At 40.2% G+C, this 20,478-nt stretch overlaps 1 long non-coding RNA gene across 3 annotated transcripts in view; it reads left to right on the top strand.

Annotated features, from left to right (window-relative positions):
- The window catches only part of LOC111932773 (uncharacterized), a 78,093-nt gene that overhangs the window by 42,685 nt on the left and 14,930 nt on the right, over nt 1-20,478 (top strand). For 2 of the 3 annotated variants that reach the window (XR_015273786.1, XR_015273785.1), the window contains exon 1: nt 4,112-4,169. The exons of the other annotated variant lie outside the window; for it this stretch is intronic. This is a non-coding gene — a long non-coding RNA (uncharacterized LOC111932773). Of the gene's footprint in view, nt 1-4,111; nt 4,170-20,478 lie in introns of those variants that run through there. 3 annotated transcript variants of the gene reach the window in all.

Raw genomic sequence — 20,478 nt, 5'->3', positions numbered from 1 at the left:
AGAGGGGAGAATGGTGATATCAGACTTCAGCTTTTAAAACCAGGACATTTTTTACTGGATATCTCCTAAAGTGAGGCTTTAACAGGGATTGATGAGTAGATATTTCTAGTCTTTACATTTTCTAGCTCAGTGGGTTTCAGTACAGAGGAGAGCACAAACTTGTTCTTGCACAAGAGTGATGATGGACGGACTAGAAAAAAAGTAGTTAGTAAAACTGTCCCTCATCCAAATTTCAGGGAATAATACTTTTACCATTATTGTTCAGCAGAAGTCACATTAGCTTGGCTGGATGTGATAGCTTAGCTGTATTGCCTTAATTAAAGCAGCTAAACTGTTTATTCACAAAGAGCCGGTGTGACTAGGATATGTGTTTGGAAAGAATGAAAATCAGCTTTCCACAGAGGATGCTTTCTTTTTGAAGGATGTTTATAGCCTGGTCCCCAGGTATTCTTTCTTTCTGAACACATCCAATTTTTTCAGTTATCACTGGCCGTTCACCACGATGATTGATAACAGCACAAAAACAAATAGTTATTTAACCATTATAAAAAAAAGCCTTTCAAAACAAGCCTTGAAGAATGGCTCACTTTGTACAAGTAGGATTTTGCTGGGCTGTCTGAATCAAAATTAACCTGCTTCCTTCTGTGTCAGGGAGGATGTAATGGATGGCTCTCAAGGCTGGCAGGTTACTCCCGCCTGTCTGCCTGAAGTTACTCCTTCGAATGTGGGCCAAGTTGACACAACTTGAAATTTACCCTCAGGCAACATTCAGGACCATATTTGATGATTTTTGGGCTCAGTCCTACTCTCCCTGGGCATATGTTCTCACAATAAAAATATGCTCCCCTTCCCTGACTTGACACTAATTGCTCAGCCAAGAAGTGAAGGATTCTGACACTGATTTAAGCATGTTCTCGAAGCCATCATTCTTCAGCACAAAAATCAGAGGCAGGTAACATACTTAGCTACACTTCAAGTGCAGTAGTATACTTTAAACACATACGGAGGTGCTGTCCTGAGGAAGGATACTTTCTGGATTCACTCTGTGACCTGTCATTTCTAACCTAGAGCTCACTTGTCAAAAATGATGAGGCAACACGCAGAGATGCCCATGGCATCTATGGCTTTTCCACAGCATCAGGAACTAGGAGAAGTCTACGGTCATCAGTGGGGCACTTTTTGGAACAAGTAACATTCCCTTTTATCCTCTCTGCATCTCCTGGGAGGTTTCTCTTGTTTCCCTTCTCCTTGTGTTAGCTAGCTGGAGCCTTAGGACTGCCACATAATGTCTGGAACCTTTTCTTCGGTATTTTTATTTAAAGCCTCCAAAATTTACAGACAGAAAACTAACTCTGCATAGACAACTAGCCAGCCCCCTGCTGCATGATTACTAGTTGCACCACAAGGAGGAGTGAATGTGGGAGCCAATGCCTGGAGAAATGTTTTTTAAATATCTTTTTTTTTTTTTTTTTTTTTTTTACTTTGGCTTTCACTCTTTGCTTTTAGACTGTCTGTGTTTTTTGACATGTACATTTGGCTGTCCTGAAATACATGTGACTCTTTGAATGCTCTATAGCAAAGATGTGTTTTTGTTTCTGACCACCTCCCTAATCTTCAGCTCTACTGCCTTTCTCAGTGGGGAGGCTCTATTTTCTCTTGTGTCCTGAGAAGTGTCAGCACTGTATGTCCAAGAGGCAAATCCTTGGGGTCCTCCCTATATAAGGAGTCCCTACTTTGTGATGACTTCTCAACTATAACTAGTTCGAATTACTAAGATGAAGCTTGACTGACTGTTTTTAGCACATTAAGTGCTAACTGTGTTGACCCTGTATTATTTGATCTCCTCTATCAGGACTAGCAAGTCAAATACCCTACAGAAGGCTGAGTATATTATTGCTGTTCTCACTGAAACTTGTCCTTTTCTTAAAAAAGGTAAACAATTGCTTGGAAAGTTCTATTCTTCTTCATAAATCCACATTATTTGACATCACACAACCTTTCATCACTTCTTCTTAGCTGCATTCTGTATCAAATGCTTCATTATTTTCCTCTGGTTTCAAGTAGGGCTGAGAAGTCTACAATTATCCAGATCATCTCATTTACCCCTGTCAAATACTGTCACGAAATATTTAAGTATTGATAGTAATGGGTAAAAGGTCGAATCGATGACTGTAGCAGATTCCTGGCCCTAATGCAGCCCTCACTGTGGCATCCTGGCAAAGAGCTGAGGGTCTGAGCACCTGAAGGAGACACAGCTTGAAAGACCTACTTCCAGTGTGTAACTCTCTGTCACTGTTAGCTATTCCAAATGCATGCTCACTTTTGTTTTGACAGTGCCTGAAAACTATTTAGGAATCATAAAAATGACATGATCCCTCCCAGGTGAGCCCTTGGTTGTCTGTGGTGTTTCATGGTTTTAGGCAGTTTTACTGAAATCTGGAGCACAAAGCAGATCCCCTTCTGATCAATGTCCCTGGGAGATAAATGTAGGGCTATTCATCAATAGTGTTAGGAGACACCTTGCAAGTGAAGCAGCTGTAGCTACATCTGTTTGGAAAGTGAAATCAGATCCCATAGGTACTGTGTGTGGATGAAAAATAGTCAAGAGTTTTGTTCTAAGGTTTCCTCCTTTTGCATTTCCCAGGATGCGTGTGTGAAGCATCCAGCATCACCAAATAGGTGCTCTTTGCATCCTTTCCAAGATCCTATTCATACATTTTTACTGTGATTGCTCTTTCAGGGGCTATCCTACTTGATGGCTGAACAAATTAAGGCAGTCCTGAATTGAAAGGTTTGAAATCACCAGGTTGACCTATATCAGCCAGTTGTATTACTTTAATTTCTTTGCATGACCTCTGCCTCTTGCATGACAGCCTTCTAGTATATGGGTGTTTTGTAGTGGAAAGTTGCTGAACGAGGAAGAAAAAATTAGCCACTCACCTTGAATATGAATCATGAAGAGCTTTCTCAGAGCTGTCTATTCTTAATTTCCTGTGGTCAGTTTCTTAGTGACATTGCTGGTGGAAAGCCAATATGATCTGTATTGCTATTTCAAAACAAATGCCTCTTTATCTGGTAAGACTATGTGTTCTTTCAGCTTTCCCAGCAATTCCAACAGGAAATAAAAGAAAATCAAATTGCATTCTTCTCTTCTCTTCTTTTTTTTTTTTTTTTTTTTTTCGTATTATTTTCCCCACTGTTGGAAGTAGAAATGCTCAAAAAAATACTTAACACATACAAAATAATAGTAGTAATAATATTATATGAGGATATCTTGTCTGTAAATCAGCAGTGACAGTCAACCTGCAGTGCAAGCAAAAAAAAAAAGTTCAAATGGCTTTATTGAAAATCAATGTGCATTTGTAACTGAGGATTGTTTTTTAAATCCTTTGTGTTCGTCGCTGGCTTTGTAGTGATGACACTTGCAGGGAACGCTACAGCTTCGTTTCCAAGAGTTAGTCTTAAATTGCTGGAACAGTTAAATGAATTTCCTCCCTGTTTTCTTTCTCCACCTGTCCTAACTGCCATCGTTCTTGAGTAAAAGGAAGCTGGGTGGCAAATGCTTTTGTAGTTTGCAGTGTTGCCTATGGCACAGGCAAGTCAGCAAATGCAAGTAGGACATAATTCCCTGTGCATGGCTGGCAGACAGCTCCTCATCCACAGAAGAAGAACTCACATAAAGCAGGAGGATGAGAAGGACCCTGGTGCTCAGCTGTGCTCTTCAGACACTTGCTCTATTGCCATGGATGTAACACTTGTGACATTTTAGTGGTGACAAATTTTCCAGCAACAGCATAGAAAATGTGTGTGCCTGGTGTTTTTCTCTCTGCACAAAAGAAAGAAACACTTGTACCTCAGCCAGTTCAGGGAGGGGAGCTTAAACCAATGTTAAAGGCAGGTTTCCATTGAAACAGGGAGTTTGTGGTGGGGCAGCTGAGGTGTTGGTGTGTGCACTTTCCTCCATCCCTTGCAGAACCGGCAGCCTCCTGCAAAGGGGTGAGTGAAGCTCCTGCGAGCTGCAGCGGCTCATCTGGGGCACCTATCGGCTGAAGGTCCAGTTGGCTCCAGGTGTGAAAAGAGCTTTTTAGGGGTCCCTCAGCTGTGGGCCTGTAAAGGTGGCAGGATATGCCTGGGGCTGCAGCTCCTCAAGCTGGATTGTCCAAGGAAAAGTAGGTTGCTTATTTTTTTTAATTCGGTTTTATATTTGTGTATGTCAGCTGTTCGTTGGAGAACTGTTTTTCAGCAATTTCTACTTCTGTCTGTGTTGGCTTCTGGCAACATTTTTAGTTTATGCAATCTGGTGGGATTTCAAGGTTGTTTTTCCTCAATAGAGATTTCTCCTGTATTGTTATTCTATCCATGTGCATGCTATAAACTTAGGTGACCTTTTCTATGCACTGCTACCAGATACATGTGGATCTCTGGAAACGCTAAATCACAAAGCTGCTGTGATCAGGTCTGTGTGCTCTGCACAATCTCCAGTGACTGGGCCAAGCTAAGGGGCATTTTTAGGCCCTGAATAACAGTAAAAAGTGTTTTGTCTAGGGAGTGTGGTAATTGTCAAGAAAAAGGACTATTCTAGCATTTGTATAAAATCCAAGAAGACTGTCCATTTTATGACTGAAGATTAAAACAGGAAATGCTGCTCTCATTTGACTTTTGCCTGATCATCCAAGCAGTTTCACATGTATGCCATATGCTTGCATTATTTATACTTTCACATTTTGTTATGTATATATTACCCCATCTGTGTTTTTTTTTTACTTTTAGTCTTTACCATTTTACCTTAGGATTGTATTCAAATAGAAATGTGTAAAATAAGTTAAAACATCTGTTTTACTACTTGGAGTGCAGCACGATGTACTTTTCAGACAGGAGTCCTAATTAATGTTTTTTCTAGTTTTCTTACAAGATAGAAGATTATGTATTGGGCATAGAAATGCTATCTTAAGTTATGGCTTACTGACTTGTTAAAACAAGTCTGAATTAAAAAGAAAAGTCTGCTATAGGCAAATCAACTTGTGTTATCCTTGGTTGCTTTATTTGAATAATTTTGCATATAAAGTGGTAGTATTCTGGGCATAGTAAAGGCTTTTTGTAGAGTTTCTGAGAATGGTAAAAACCATTGCTTTTCACCTAGTATGTAAAGCAAATACTTTCTCAAAGCAGACTGTTGTTAATTATGTTCTGTGTGCAGCGTTTTGACTGAAAGTCCCTATCACCTGTGCAGCTGTATAAAGAAAGGATTCTGTAAGATGCATCCTTTAGCTTCAGAAACCATTCTATCAGCAAAGGAAGTCTCTTTGAAAAAACAAGGGAATGAGAGAGAGACCAAAAAATCCACATACTACTTGGTATGTGTGAATATTCTAGCTGCTTACAAAATATCAGTTTTCCAAAAGGAGAAAAGTTAGAAAAAGCTTTTGTGCTGTGCTGTTAGAGATGCCACAGCTCATTACCACCCCTTCTCAATGAGGAATGAATTAAAGACAGCTGACTTGGATACCACAAGGACCAACATGGCATAGAAAACCAGGAAAGAAGAAACCTAAAATATGGTGAATTTGAACTAAGAAGCTTTTCAGGGAATATACAAAATGAGAGAAAAAATGTCACATAATACCTGTTTTTTTCAGTGTGGAGGGAGGGGAAAAAATGTTTCTTAATTAATGTACTGGCATGAATCAGTGCTAAAGGTTTGACTCAGTGTTCATAGCTGCTGCTTCACCAAACTATGAACCTTCTGAAAGTTCCTTTGTGGTTAAAACATTGAGTCCCATCCAATAAATCACCAGGATTTTACATATATCTGTTCTACATAATGCAGTTACTTGAGCTAGCTGTAAATGGGGTAGATAAAATACCAGATATAGCTGAACTGCTAAAATGTGGCAAATGGAGAGAGCTACTTAATCCCACTGGGCAAACAAAATAATACTGCTCCTTTTATGCAAGTTAGCTGCTGTCTAGACATACCTGTAGCTTCCTAAATCTCTTAGTACTTTTGAAAGTTTTACCACTACACTCATCAGTCATTTTATATGCTTTAGAAAGCCATGAAATGGCTGTTTAATTATGCAAAGTGAAGGTGTAATTAAATTTCACTGGAACTGTGGGGATTTGAATATGATGAAATAAAATGGGTTTAGTTTTACAGGCTCAGTGTGCCACGGAGTAATCACAAAGCCTTCTGATTTTCTTTTTTTTTTTTTTGTATTTGTATACCTCTGGGGGATATACCTCTGGGGGAAGGGAGAGTTTAGGCCCTCCCAAGGTGGCTCTCTGCCTTTATGCCAGGCAATATGGATGTATACTTAAAAAAAGTTAGATGTTGGCAAGCGCAACTCAAAGATGGTATTTGTTTTGCTCTAGAAAAGCTGCCAGGGGTGTTAATATGCACATTTGAATCTTCTTGATCCCTGGTAATAGGAACAGTGACTAAAGCCAAATGAAAAGTCTAAATAAGCAGCTCTACACTACAACATTGAAATGTAGTAGCATGAAACTGGACACCAGAGCACGAGGACTGAGAATATAATACTGACAATCTGAGAGCTGCTAGCTTAGCTGCTCTGGATAATCAGGCTGATTGCCTAAAAATGGATGCAAGAGATTGGTTTTTCCTTGATACTGCAAATCTTCCTCCTTCAGCCTTTTAACATGGAGCTGGCTGGTTGCTTCTGTGTACTGCTTACCATGTAAGATAATGTGGTAGAGATTTGGTTTCACTTTTCTTTTTCTGATTTAAGACCCGTTTTGGAGAGCACAAATTGAAGCCAAAAGGTGTTTAAAAAATTATTTGAGTAGTTGTTGCTTTCCAACCAATGGAGTGGAGACTGAGGAAGAAGAAATGGCTGAAAGGGAAGGAAAATGTGGTGGAAATACAGCATTACTCATCTAGGTCAGGCTCTCCTGAAACATGCTTAGTGATGGTGGGCTGGTACATGCTGGCTTTTCTCTGTCTTCAGTACAATGCTATAATAAAGATAGAGGAGAGGAGGTGCTTTGTGGATCAGTCACAGCACAAGATACCTCTATCACGTGGTTGTCTATTATTGCAACTGTATTGTACAGTGACATAAAATATGCACCTGGCATCACAGAGGTGTTAAGGGCAAACTTATAGCTCATATCATGACTCTCATTTCTTATAGTGTTTGCTGATTGTACCTGTTGAGTCTGAATTTTTCAACTGTCTGACATGAGCTGGACTCCCTTTGTTCTCTCAAAAAAAAGTTTGAATGTAATTCAGCCATTTCCAGGGTATGCCTGTGTAGAAAATGTGTAATTTTTTTTCTGTTTCTTTCTTTTGTGAGCGTGTTTTCTTTTTTCCTTTGGTATTAGTATAATATTTTTTCCCCTTGTATCTCTAAATAATATGTCAAGAATTCAGTTTTATTTGGATGTAATCACACAAACCCCCATATCTGTTCAAGCAAATGTTTTGTAGATCCTGCAGTACAAATAACTGGTGGGTGGGGAGTAAGTGCACATGTCAGGAAAGCCTTGCTGGCCTTGGCACCTTTTGTGACACTGCAAAGCCCTGAAGTGACATGCAGCGTTTCCCTCTGGATTATCTGTCAGCTGAGGAGAAAAATTATATTCAGCAGCAATACCCTGCCTTTTTTTCCTCAGTACTGATTCCTGACCTCACCTGTAGGCTTTTTGGGAAATGTGTGTATTTTTCTTTATTCTCTTAAAAAGCTACCTGAGCACTACTGTGTGGTGTTGGACCATCCTCTGAGAGAGTGGGCTCCTGAAGTCTGAGGAAGTTTTGGCCAGGTTTCTCAACTGTTAGGTAATAGCTGTGGTGTATAAACCATTTACTGACTTGCCTAGTTTGAGCTATTTTCCTTTTAAAAAAGGAACAAGGCTCCCCAAGGATAGGTGAAATTGAATGCTGTGGAAAAAGATGCTTTTTGAGACAAAACAGCTGTTTCCCTACATTCTTTTCAGGTAGATGACTGTGCCTCTTTAGGTTTCTCATAATCTTTCTAGACCATAAAGTAAGGCAGAGGAAAGGCTGAAACAGGAGCTGTATGAAGTTACAAGCAAATCAAGTACTTAATCAAGTACTTTCTCACAACACTCTTACCTAGAGCTGAAATAATATTGAGGGAGAGGGATAGTAACCATCTATCAAAAAATGAAACAAAAAAACCCCAAATAAACTGAAATGGTTCCTTTCAGAAAACACATCTACTTACTTTAGAACATTTTCTCAACATTCTTGCAATGGGGGAAGGAGGAAATCCTAATGGTTCATTTGAATTTTGTATTTGATATATTAGTTGTACTCTTCTCTTAAATGCTTAAACTTCTGGGCACTTGCACATCTTCCTTCATAACTGCCCTTGGTTTTTTTCCCCTTCTTAGAAAGAATATCCTGAATAACTGATGGATAGAACATTTTAAATGTTTTCTCTCACTTTGCCAGTGCTGCACGGTTCCTTTACCATTTCAAAAATGTGATGTTATGAGATAACTTGAGGTAGCATATACAGTAAACAGGTGATATTTTTCTGTCATATGATTAAACTTTGAAAGAAAATCTTTGGGGCTTGTGTATGCATGAGCTATAGTTCCTGCAGGGAGCTTATGGCCAAGCTTGCAGATGACTAAATCGATTTGTTTGCAGAAGTGCTGTATGGGTAGATAGCAAGACTTCCCACTTGGCTCTTGCTTGTCTGATTTTTTTTCTTCCTTTCAAGTATTATTTTTCTCTAGAATACAGAGCAGGCCCTTGTTAATGTTTTCATCTCTATTTGGGCAGGTTCTCCAAGGGTGACCTTATAAAAGAATCATCTTTCATTTCTTTGAAAAGAGCTTGTCTGCTAAGGAAATCAGTAGGCTTGAAAACTTGCGATTATGTGTAACTGAGATCTGCAAAAGAAAGAAAAAAAAATTAAAATAAGTACAAGATATTCAGACTTAAAACTGTAATAAAAATAGTTTGTCAGCAACAGGTGTTCTTTTCATGCTGCCAACTTTCTGTTTATTACACTGTTGTCCATCTGTGTAGGTCTGTTGCTCTTGGAGTTTCCTACTAAAGTGAACAGGACATTTTTCTTCCTGAAATCAGTATTCTGATGAAATCTGCAGACTAGCATAGATGAGGGAGTTGATCTTACCTTGTCCCTTTTCCCACAGGCATTGTTCCAGGGTCTGTGTTTTGCTCGGAGTGTGTGAGGGTTGTGTTAAGACACGGGAAAGGGGAAAGAGGTGTTGAGGTAGTGCTGGCTGTGGGGAGAGATGAGAGGAGCTCTTTAGTACTGGAAGAGTGGGCCAGAGGGGAAAAGAACCTGAACATGTTTTTTGTTAGAAATGTCTTACAGGGAGGAGGCCAAAATAAAGCATGAACAAGGTACTTCCCTTTTCTGAGTTCTGAAGAAGGAGGAAAAATTAGTGATAAGCTCTAGTTCATGAGCTTTATACTATGGGCTAGCATGTTCACTGATATGAAAGCATGTTTTTAAAAAGTCAGAGTGCATTTCTGGTTTGGTCTGTGGTGACCACTAAAGGCTTTATACTAATGCTGTTACCGGGGGCAGCTGCATTATAGTAGTGCTTAGGTATTTATTCACTGTAGTGACAGTTACATTCCATGTAGCAGCTGCTGAAGCCACGGCTGTTCAGCAAGGATGAAATGTGATAAAACTTCAAAGAGGTTTTCTTCTGCAGTATTAATTCTTTATATAGGAACAAATAATTTTTATTACTATTTTTAACTTTTCTCTTTAGTATTATCAAAGAAATTCATTAGCTACTAGTTAGGAGTGTCAAGTTCACTTTATAGCATTTGATTTTCTTATATGCATATGTGTTCTAGATTTGTAAAACTAAATTCAGGGAAGTCTTGACTATGATAGAAACAGCCCACCTCATGTTATAAACACTTTCAGATTTCCTTAATTCCTCTAAGTGTAATGAGGACTTAGTCTCTGGGCACTGGGAGGAGAAAATCCAAGTGTTGTATACAAACGATTTAAGAAACTCTTGACATGTGCAGAAAATAGTATCTGTTTTGGAAGAGTTATTGATTGCTTCTGCTTTTTAGCTAAGCTTTGATGGGGAAAGGGCAAACTCCATCGTGGAGGATACCAATGAGATTCTCAGGTTAGTGAGAAAATATGACCAGAATGTCTGTGGCTTAAGGGTCTTTATTCTGCTGTAATTTTTCAGTGTAGTCATTTTTGTTGTGCTGGAAACTAGATCAAACATATCTGTGGGTTGGTTTTTTTTTTTGTTGTTGTTGTTTGTGGGTGCATTTTATTGGTGGGTTTTTGTTGCTGCTTATGAGTTTTTACTTTGGGGCTGGAGATAGTAACTTGTACAGCTGTAACTGAAGGCTCTGGGTTTGGCTCCTGCTGGCAGCCATGCTCTAATGAGTGGATCCAGTTTGGTCACCAGTGTAAAAATATGTCTTTGCCTGGGCTCCATTCAGCCTGGCTGGGGAGTTTTTAATGTGCTAGCCAGACATGTGCTTGCAGGGTCTTGTGGTGGCTGACTCCAGATAGACCTGCTCCCTGCCTGTGGCAAAACTAATGGTGCAGTGGGCCAGTCTGCTTTTGGGAACTGGCTCCAGAGTAGAGCACAGGCCATTTGTCATCTTTTCTCCATCTGCATGAGGAGTTTGGCTACTGCCCAGCAAAGAATGACACTTAGAGGAAAAGGTTGTTTGGCCCCATTTCTGTTAATGCTGTGTCACATTCTTCACTTAAAACTGATACTAACCCCTTTGTTATATAATTATTTCTCTCTTAACTTTGAAGGAAAGTGTCTATAACTTCTGGTGAAGTACCAGTACTAGACTCTGTGGATAGCAAACACACATTCCAAGGTAATAGATGCTGTATGCATAATCATGTCCTGACATAAGTTGCTACCAAAGACATTGCAGGCTTTCTCACAGTTGAGTAATGGCAGCTCTGAGAAAATACCTTTGATTCAGGATTTGCTGACCATGATAAAGAAGGTAGAATTGGTATTTGCATTTTACTTGCTGAAGGTCCCTGAAAAGCAGTGATGTTTTTTCTTCAGTACATATACAGGGGACACCAATAAAGTGACCAAAATGAACACTAATGTTCTGTCTCAAGATGTTCCCCTCACACTTCTCATTTTTTGTGAGCTATTACATAGCTGTAGTGATAGAAAACAAGCTGCTATATTTAACTATATTTTAATATATATCAGTAACTGACATATGTTTCATATGTTTAGCTCTAATTAACAGGTTTCCAAATTTATATTATCTAGCTTTCTGTAAGTGTTTATTTTTGTGCAGCACATGTAATGTTATATTCACAGAACCGGTCATAAATTTTTCAACAAAACAAATGTCAGAAAGTGGCAATTTTGAAACTTTCTTAGGGAATGTGAATTTTTTAATGAAAAACTTATTTCCCGAGAAGCTTTGACATGCCTTCATTATGGGTTCTGATCTGAGGAAGGAAGCGACTGCTGTACTGGGGTGTAGGACATGGAAGGAGCTGGTATGGGATGTGCTCCTTTTGGCAGAGGAGGCAGTTGATCCTGGTGAATCTTCTCCCTTTGGCTCATTTACATCCCAAGAGGGAATGCAGAAATACTGAGTCTCAAACAGATACCATGTGGATGTAATCACAGCAAAAATGATTAAGCTTAAAAATTGTTAAGCAAGCAATAGAGTCCCTGTTAGAACTGTTGCTCTCTTTGTAGGACAGCTGATGCTGAGCACTGTGCTCATGGAGTACTGGCACTTGGAACCTGCCTCTGACTTCATGTGACAGTCCCAGCTCCTCCTCAGCTCAGCCATGCTTTGGAAAGCAGACGCAGCCTCCACACAGACCTGCTCCCTGCCATCATGGTACACAGATAATTCTGTATGAGAGGGCTTCCTCCGGGCCAGGAGTCAGGGGTGGAATAAACAATGCAGTCTTTTGACAGTCTCTTTGAAGGAATCTGGGGGAAAAGCCATGCCTCAACTCCTCCCTGCTCCCCTCCTGCCCCAAACCTCACGCTCATTTAATTCCTTTTGAACATTGGATATCAAACATAAAATGCTGGACCTGGTTGTCCTCATTCACACTCAAACAACATGAATTCACAGGAGCTGGTGAGAAGTTTGCCAAGCCCATTTATCTACCTAAAGGTTTATAGGATAAAGGGACACAAAAGCCATCTTTCTTTGCTTTTCATGATCTGTAAAAGGCAGCTGCCTCTGCTGATTGCTGTCAGGTCCCAAGGAAAGGCTGCATTCAGGGGAGGGTGGGACAAACTGACAAGGATGTTTGTGAGCCAAATCCAAGTCTCCATCAAATAAAGCAATCTCCTGCTTGCAGGGAGTTTGTGACAGAAATGGTATAATTTGCCTTGAGTACATATTTTTGCCCTCTCTAATTCCTAACAGAAAGAGCTGACATTCTTTCCCTATAGAAAGGGAGGAAATCCCCATTTGGAGTTTTCCCCCCTAATTTGCCCTAAACTAGGACAAGAAATTTCTTGGAAATTCCAAGTTTGTCTCCTCTAACACCAAGTGTTTCTGCACCGGGCTCCAGTAGAGTCAGAACTTGCTATGGCATTGCTGTGTGAGGTGTTCAGAAAGGTGTTTCTTGCCTTCACTAGGTTATGGATGTGGCCTTGCTGCTTGTCAGGCTTACTGAGCCTTCCTTTACCACTGGAGCTGGTACTTCTACTTCTCTCATTCCCCAGCATGTAAAATAACTTTGTTGTTTGGAACCCCATATCTTAGCTGTGCTCTGTGCAGCTGCTCTCTCCTACATGATAAGGGTAAGGAAAGCATCAGCATCTCACTTCTGGCTCCCCTGCTTGTTGCAGAAGTTTCAGTACATCATTGCCATATTCTCTGCCTATGTAGCATTTGGTTTGTTTTTTTTTTCTTTTTAAACTGAGCTCTGTGTCTTTGAAATGTGATGCCACGGTTTCCATCATTACCTTCCCTACACAGGGTCTGATTTTGAAACACACATTTTCACTATGGTGGAACCATCTGCTGCATGTGGGGAATTAGCAGTACTAGGCATAATGTTTCTTTATACTATCTAGAAATGTGCCCAAATAGTGCAATATGATTGGGCATAATAAGATTTAAATGCCTGTTCAGTGCATAGATCTGCAGGAAGGCCATTTTCACATCATCTTGCATTGCCTTACATTATGCTATATTGAATTTCATTTCAGGTTTTGTTTGCTGGTGTCATACAGGACCTGCTGTTGTTATTACCTCAGACACATGTGTTTTTAATAATAGTGATCTGAGATTCAGATATAGTTGAATTTACATGAGCTGAGCCATGAATGTGCTATAAGCTGCCTTGTATTTACTGGACAGTAAAAGCATACATGTGGGTAGTTACTGTAGAGCAATAAATGTATTGTAAATTCACACTTAACCTCCCAGGTGGTACCTGTTTGTGGAGCCATATCTAAGGGTGGAAAGGAGTTACAATAATATTATTGTTGTTCTTTTCATAAATCCATGGCATTTATAGGGCTCTAAGCAAGCTATATACTTCTTTTCACAGTTGCTATTTATCTTTAAAGGCTTGTATTTTCTTCTTTCTTTTTATTTCAGCATGTCTCATATACAAGCCTGGGTGCATTCTTTCACACAGTATTGAATTACACTTTCATGGGCATCATACAAAATGGTTTTTTCCTCCCCTCAATAGCTGGTGGCAGTTTTGTGCCTTTTCAAGCCTTAGGTCCCTTAAAAATATTAACTAATCCCTAGCCCACAATTATAATCTATAATTTTCAGAAGTGAAAACTGAGGCAGAGAGGTTAACTTGCTGCAGATGTAGTGGTACAGCAGTAAGCCATGAATTAATCATTGCAAGCATCCTTGTAGAACCACAAGTACAGAATCTTGTCAGGCATCTCAAGTGTGTGACTTCCCAGCTCCCAGTCCCTAAATTGCACCACTGATCTTCAGAGCGTCCCCTCTGTGTTTTTCCTGTGTCCCTGATGATGACTGTTCATCGAGAATGATGTATGCTATGCTATTAGTTACGTTTCCATACTGTCAGAACATAAAACCTACTGAGGGTGAAAGATGTGGGGACACCTTTTGCTCCCTCCCTCATTCCTGTTTCTGCAAGCCTTTTGCAAATTATCAGTGTTGAAGGAAGTCATGAGGAAAGGAAGATGAACGCATGACTGAAGAAAGCTTGAGATGCTAGAAACCTGATAAGTTTCTAATGTCCTTTAGCTTCCTGGCAGGTTGTAAGGGACCAGAAATCTGTTTTTACTATTTCTAATTTTGTGAAATGCTGTTGGCTGAGAAAAAGAATGTTGAAGCCAAAATATTGGTTATGAAACTCTTTATCTCTCCTTTTGTTCAGGCTGATAGTGTCCAGAAAAAGCAAATGTTTCACATGGATCCTTGGTGTTCCATGCTGACATAAAGAGACCTACAAACATAGAGAAATGTGACCAGAGCTGTTCTCTCTCACATTTGCCATCACAGATCAGGCTCTCTTCATACCAGAAGATCGATGTTCTCTCTAATAATTCAATAGTAATAATTATTATATAATATAAACAGTATAACTTTATATTTGATTAAATTTAAAGTATAATAAAAATCTAATAATCGAAAGATGTCTTTTGATTCTGACCCACTTTTATTCTATGAAATTATGCTCACAAGAAAAATCAAATCAGGTTTTACTTCCTTTTATTGCACCTCCCTGCCCCTACTGCAAAACACACCGATTTCTAGCAGGAGTAGGATTTAGGCTGTGTTGTATTAGAGTTGTTGCAAATATTCATCTTGGCACCACGCCAAGTGGTTAAAGAACATTTCATCTCTACACAGAGATGAAAGAAATACAAAAATCTAATTGGAATTGGTGTTGTTGAGACGAGTGGGAGGATTTAGGGCTAATATCAAATAAATACAAGCTATGTTCACCTCCTATTTGTGGAAGTGAAGTTCTTGGAAAAAGCAAAATGGCTTCTGAAAGAACCTTCACAATAATGTATAGAATACATGTTGGAAACATTTTTATGTCCAGAAGAAAGGCTTGAATCTACTTTTTGTTGTCTTTCATTTGAAATCAATAAAACTGAGTTTGCTTGGTAGATTTCCCCAAAAGAGGAGTTCTGCCAGCTCTTGAAATGATAGATGTATTTTTCTCATCTTTCTTTCTCCAGACTCTTTAAATACATTTGGGTCTGCCTTGGACCTAAGCTGTGTGAAGCACTGTGGGGATTTGTGAGCCCCCTGCCCCGGAGAGTGGTAAATCCCCTTGGAGGGATGCCACTATAATTTAAGGGTTAAGGCGCCCCCATGGTCCATCCCTGTTGATGGTGCCAGTTCTACCCTTCCCCCTGGCCAGCCCCTTTTCCTTCCCCCTGGGCAGTTCCTTCCCTGCCTCCTTTCCTCAGACCGTCCCTTATCCCTAGAACCTTCCCTCGTCCTTGGACCCCTATTAGCCCAAGTTCTCTGATCCCTCCCCTGCCTCAGACTGGTTGGCTCTGGCACCCTGGACCCTCCTCTGTCCCACCCCCCGGCCCCAAGTTCATTGGTCCCACTTGCTCTCCACCCCTAGTACAAAAGATGTTGCACAGCCCTGCCATGGGCCCTTTGTTCCTGGACCGTTCTTGGTCTAGGGGGAATAAATTCTCCTTGTGGAACCCATACAAAGGCCTCTCTCTACTCCTTGCTGCTGGCTCCAACAATATCTGTCCAGCTGCGTGAGTGTCTGTGTGGGTGCGTGGCGCTGACCAACGCGGCTTTCCCGGAGACGCTTCTGGGAAGGTTGCGGCACCCTACCATCGACCCCACGCCGCGACAAAGCACTAAGCATTTCCAAGGGGTTTGTCACTTAAGGGCAATGTTGGCTGGTCACAACATCCACAGCATCATTCAGTCCTGCTTGTGCTGTGTCTCTTGCCTGTGCTGGTGTTACAGCTGGTGGGGGCACTCCAGATGCAGTGCTCTCTGGGGTCCAAGGGATAGCTTTGTGAGAAGGCAGTGCTGTGAACTGGATCATGGTTTCAAGCCCATTTACACAGAATCACAGAATTACTAGGTTGGAAGAGACTTTCAAGATCATCGCGTCCAACCCATGCCCCAACACCTCACTGTCATTAAAGGATATGAAATGATTCACATGAATACCTTTTGGTGTCAGAACAGAAAAGCAGAACCTCTATTCTCTGACTTCAGTATTTATAGATTCTCAACAATGACCAGGGATTGGATAATTAAGTTACCACTTCCCAAGCACACTGGTCATGAGACACATCCATCAAAAGATGTTTCTTAGAAGGAATGTGATAAACAACTTATGGTTATAGAACTTGCATGGGAAAGTAACTGAAACTGTGAAAACATTATCAGAAGGCTTTAATTTTCAGGGTGACACCTCACCTGCTGAAGGTACACCAAGATGTTTAGATGTTATCTCCCAGTGGCAGATTCAAATGAGTACCCTATAGGCGGGAGGCTTTTATGCTGTTCTACTCCTCCCACCTCCTTCCCTGCCCTGTAAACATCCTCTTTCACAGCCCTGTGCTGCTTCTGCAGACCTGTGCCCTGGTGCCATGGGAGGAAGGGTACATGGCTTCTGGCTATGCAGCATTTCCAAAGCAAGGCACCAGACTGTCTGGGAAGTGGCGAATTCTGTGCACCCAACAATTCTGGGCACTTTGCTTTAATGTTTTATGACAAAGGATATTATTGAGTCACCTTAAGTTTTGTGGCTCTCAGCTGTTTTCTTAGATTTTTTAAATTTTTTTTTGTTGTTGTTGCTTCTAGTCAATTGCTCGGTCTGGTGAGGTGATTGGCCCCATACAGACCAGTATAAATGGTAATGGTACCCTGACTGACTGGGCTGTATGCATGTAGATTGAAAAAAGTTGCTGCCAAACATATGGCTTTCACAGCATGTGCCAAGAACTCTTTCATTCCTGTGGCATCCTACAGCTAGAGGTAGGATGGACAAGATGTGAGGGAAGGAAGAGAGGCAACATAACGTTATCCTTGTCGAACAAGATGGAACACGTCTGTTTATTCCTGGATACGCAGGATTACATTTAGGGCTCTTAAGAGAAGCAACTGCTAAAGTCAATCCCACTTTTGCCTAGAAAATGGACAGACTGTCTCTTGGTGACAAAGACCCTGTGACAAGCATCAGAGCAAGTGAAGCTTGCTGTGTCACATTTTGTGGAAAATAAGATTGGACTCATTCTATCAATCTCCTTCTCTAAATCTCTTTCTTTTTTTTTTTTTTTTTTTTTCTTGTTCTGCTGCACACCCCAGAGGACATGATGGTTATTGGATATATTTGTTTGCTGTGTCAGATGAGTGAAAAGTTTTACTCTGATGCTGTGGCTTGTTCTGAGCCCCTGGTAGTGTCGTGTTCAGCTGAGACTCCCATCTGAGCCTGCGGGTGTGTGTGTGAGCATGTGTGGAAACTGTCTGTGCCTGCCAGGCACAGTGAGAGCTTGCTGTTATTGCTGTCTCATCTCCATGACAGATTTATTTTCTTCTGCATAGTTGCAGTGACTCTTGCTCATGTTCTGTCCTTATTGGTGTCACTAGCCTCTCCCTTTGAGTCTGATCTAATGCAGGGAGGAAAATCTTTGCTGATGCTGTTGGACTCCTCGGCTTTGTTCCCCTGCTGAATAGAATCTTGAATTTCTTGGCCTCTTGTCCAAGGTCCCACTGTGCTACTCCACTGTATGCCAGGCTGTCTGGATTTGCAGCATTCCCTGCAGGCATCAGTGGCCAGTGCATAGGTACCTTGCAGCTTGCTCTGCTGCTCTTCCACTTCTTGCAGCTCCTTGGGGGGCTTGCAAAGCCTCCAGAAGACTTACAAATTCAGGTTTCTAAATACCAAGTTTTTATGAGACAGTAAATAAACTTGCCGTGGATTGCTGGTGTGTTCATGAGCATCCTCAGTGGCTTGTCTGATGTTTTCTTTCCTGCCTGGCACTGTGTGCAGAAACATTCTGTCCAGAATGTTTCCAGTCTCTTTTCAGAGTGGGTCCCTGAGGGGAGGCTGGATGTGCACAGGTGAAACACACTTCTTGTATTGGTGAAATTTTCTGTCTGTGCATCTTGCTAGGGGAATTTTCCCAAAGTTATCCCAAGATGATGGAGGGAACTCTATCATTTGCTGTAAGAAATAAAATTGAGGCGGTAATGATGGCTGATAACCAGAATGTCTTACAGCCAGAGGCTTTTTTTATTTATTTGTGTTTTGTTTGGGTTTTTTTTTTTTTTTTTTTTTTTGCTTTTTGTTTCTTCTCAGTGAACCAGAAGATAAGTGTTCAAAAGCAAACCTAGTCCTGAGCCTATCTGCAAGATCTTAAAACGGAGCCAAAATCCCTTCTAAATAGGGCTCCCTGGCTTTCAGTTTCAAAAACATCTGAGCTCTGGGAGTCTGTCACAACCCACAACCAGGCTGGTTTCTGCAGTCTGGTATCAAAACTCACTGAAGCTTTTCTTTCTTAAAAACCAGCCTTTGGGATCCATCACTGCAACTTTTGGCCAAACTGAATATAACCTGGTGGTCTGATAGCAGCACAGTCAGCCATGGCAGGGGCTGTGAAGTGACCAGGTACCAAATTTAAAGCACTAAATTAAAATGAAACTGCCCAAGTAACACAGAAGGAAAAGAGATTTGGCTCCTCATGTTCACCAACTCTTTGCAATAAACAAAACTCAAACCAGTTTTGCAGTGTGAAAACATTTATTTAACTCTGTACTTAGTTATTTAATGCTTGCTAGTGCATTAAGTGAAGAATTAATGTTACAAATGATTCTACTCTATAGCAAGCGTACCCATACTTTCCTAGAAAAGCCCTTCTTAAAATATTTTACCTTAATTTTTCTGTTCCCAGACCCTAGAATTTCCAAGAAGATTGAGATAGTACTTTAGGTTGTATTTAAATTGACCTGTTTGGTACTTTTCTGCCACTAAACACAAGTTCTTCCCCAGAAGTGCTGCCTGCTGCTCCTGAAATATCCAGGGTAGTGCCTGATGCTGCCAACAGTAAATAACAGCCCAGGTAATGGAATTGGTTCCTGCTCAGTGAAGAGATGTGAAGGAGTTAAAATTTCTCAAAAGTGGACTGTAAATGGAACTGAACTGTCCTGGTGCTGAGATCTGAGATCTATTAGTTTTGACAACCTCAGTTATTCTGGTGCTTCTCATCATCTGTAAAGTTAACAAGGGCTGATAAGAGATGATGAGGCACCACATGGGTTTGTATTTCAGAACTCATAAATATCTCACAATACCATTTTTCTTACAATCAGATACATTAATTTGTTGACTGTAGATGTTGCTGAATATTCACTTGGTACAGAAGTTTAACAAAGGCATTGCAAGGATAAACATTTTTAAATCAGTAGATAGAAGCCATGGGTTGTGCTGTGTGCTCAGCTGTTAAGTGTTTTCAAATGCATGTTCTAATTTTACTCAAATTGTTGATTTCTTTGACCTGCTTTCTTCCTTGAAAGTATGATTCATAGGCAAACTTCTCCTCCAGCTGTATTTCTATCCCTTTTTGGTGTGACTTGGTAATTTCATACTAGCGAGTCAGATACCTGAGGGTAAATTAAATTTGAAATAAACCTTACTCTTGGAAGAGCAATTTTTACGAGGGGATCAAACAATGTAACATACAATCTTCTCAGGCTGCATGTCACCTGGAGATGCCTGCAACTCAAATTAAGTAAAGATGCTCTTTCAAGCAAAAAAATTCTATGAAATATAGTGTGGACAAACTCTCCAAAGTAGTAGTTATTCTTGCTTCTGCTATAATAAGATGAAGCACACAAATATCACTTGATTAACAGCTGCAGTATTAATTTCCCTTTTTGGTTGCTTGACTCACAGCAAGAATCGTGTCAATGCAGCAGAGAAGCAATTAAATTGATTTTAATCTTTGTCAGAGAAGATAACATGCCTTTTTCTCTTCTCATTTAAATAATTAAAGTTTCAGCAGGTATTATTTCTGGCTTTAAAGAAATTGGTATCTTAATGTAATAGAATCCTTGTAATTATACACTTAATGGATCTTAATAAGTTAATCATGGTTTTTCATTTAAAATGTTTTTTTTACTTATTAAACTTTTATTTGCTTTGATGGTTATGCTTTTAAGAGGGTAGAAAATATTAAAAAAATAAAGTTCTAAAAAAAGCCTCACATCTTTTTTTTTTCCCCATATTCCTACATGGCCTTTCAAATTCATTCTCAGTAGTTGGATTTCAACACATGCTTTAAAAATTCTTATCCAGTGAAGCTTTCTGTTATGCTACAGTTAATTATTTTGTTGAAAAAGCTTCATGTAATGAGGACAAACAAATACTCTTTTATCTTCGTTGTAGTGCAGACTCCAATTCTGCAGGAGTATAGCAAATATTTCTTTGTCCTCTTTGATCCAAGCTGTTAGGCAGTATTTGGGGTCCTCCAGGTTATTCCCATTAGGCAGGAAAATGGCTGCTGGAGTCAGGT

Source organism: Cyanistes caeruleus, chromosome 9 (genome assembly GCF_971803275.1).
Source record: "Cyanistes caeruleus chromosome 9, bCyaCae1.hap1.1, whole genome shotgun sequence".
NCBI classification, from domain to species: Eukaryota; Metazoa; Chordata; class Aves; order Passeriformes; family Paridae; genus Cyanistes; species Cyanistes caeruleus.
Note: the sequence above shows the minus strand (reverse complement) of the source record. Positions and strands in the feature narration are given on the sequence as shown.